The sequence below is a fragment of the Elephantulus edwardii genome, unplaced genomic scaffold (genome assembly GCF_000299155.1).
Source record: "Elephantulus edwardii isolate Elephantulus edwardi_28Jun2011 unplaced genomic scaffold, EleEdw1.0 scaffold00084, whole genome shotgun sequence".
NCBI lineage: Eukaryota > Metazoa > Chordata > Mammalia > Macroscelidea > Macroscelididae > Elephantulus > Elephantulus edwardii.
The window spans coordinates 151,810-153,275 of record NW_006399834.1 but is presented as its reverse complement, the minus strand read 5'-3'; positions in this window follow the sequence as shown (position 1 = coordinate 153,275).

The window sequence follows — 1,466 nt, the reverse complement described above, 5'->3', positions numbered from 1 at the left end:
AATTAACTCAGTCTTTCTTCTCTCTGTTCTTAGGGAGATACTGGAGGACCTCTGGTATGCCAAAATGTGGCTGAGGGCATTGCCAGTTATATAAATTTAACTGGAACTACCCATGCCTCTTCACCAAAATCTCCACTTTCTTGCCCTGGATAAAAGAAACTATAAAGTTGCTCCAATGAGAAGAATCTCTTTGGGTCCCTCTAGTCTTGATCATCTTGTCTTATTGGCTAGAAACTCAATAAAAGCGTCTTAACTGAGAAGAAATGCTTGTGTTTTGGTTATTCCCTGGTCTTCTTTATATGCAGCAATTCTAGATGAGGGAGCTCTGGAGGCCTTCTGGATAAGGTGCTACACCGCCAAACCAAAGGTAAGAGCTTTGAATCCACTAGCTTCTCTGAGGGAGAAGATAGACAAGCATCTGTGCAATTTATACCCTATGAATATTCACTAGAGGGTCATGTATGTGTCAGTACTGGCTCAAAGATTATTAAATTAGGGATTTTATTTTGTTCCTTTTTTTTTCAACTGTACTTGCTGCAGGCCTAGAATATGATCATGATCTGCATCCCTTTCCCTCTACCTCCCCCATTAAATCCACAACCCATAAGCAACAAATCATCCAGCTCTTTCTTAAATCTTCATATCTCTTTGGCATTTTGGCAGGCCTAAGGCAGAACAACCTAAGCAGGAGACTCAAACTCTCAGGTTCTGTGCTTAGATCAACTTCTAGCCTCTGCTCCCTGTGCTTCATGACAGAGAGGAAGTCAGTCTTACAGGGTTCAGAAGGACAAATGGGTGCCTCCAAAGTCTGTGGCTAGAAAAAGAACAAAGCATTTCTCTTTCTTATCGTCAAGGAAGGTGGCTATTTTGAAGGATAATTCCCTTGAGAAGCTCTTCATTCTCCCCTGGTATTCATAGCCTTACTATTAGGACTGCAAAGTAATTCCCTTCCTTTTCCAGAATGGCTACTGAAAATATCCAATCACAGAAAACAGCAGTTGAGCTTTTTCTAGCAAAGATGAGAAACTGCCCTATCCCCCTATCCCAGGCTGAGACCCCAAACCACTTCCCTATATGTAGGAAATATCTGTGGGCATCCCTTTCCTAAAGTTCATTGTAAGAGAATATGAAACCAGTCTGTAACTTTTAGTGTAGGGTCGTCTTCTACTTGAGAGCCAGCCCTGCAGTTTCTCCCCAGTAAACTGGATTTCTTGGCCTAAACTGGATTCTTCCTCAGCGACCTTACATTTATGGTGCCGAATCCTAGAAAGGACACCTGTCAGGAGGCAACAAACTCTGATTCTCAACTTTCCCTGTCTCTCTTTTACTCTCTCTCTGCCTCACTCTCTCTTTTTTCCCTTTCTCTTTTCAAGCCTAACCTACAGAAGCTAGAAAGCTCTCCCACCCATCTTGTTGTTGTTTGTTGTTGTTGTTGTTATGTGCCATCGAGTTGTTTGCGACTCATA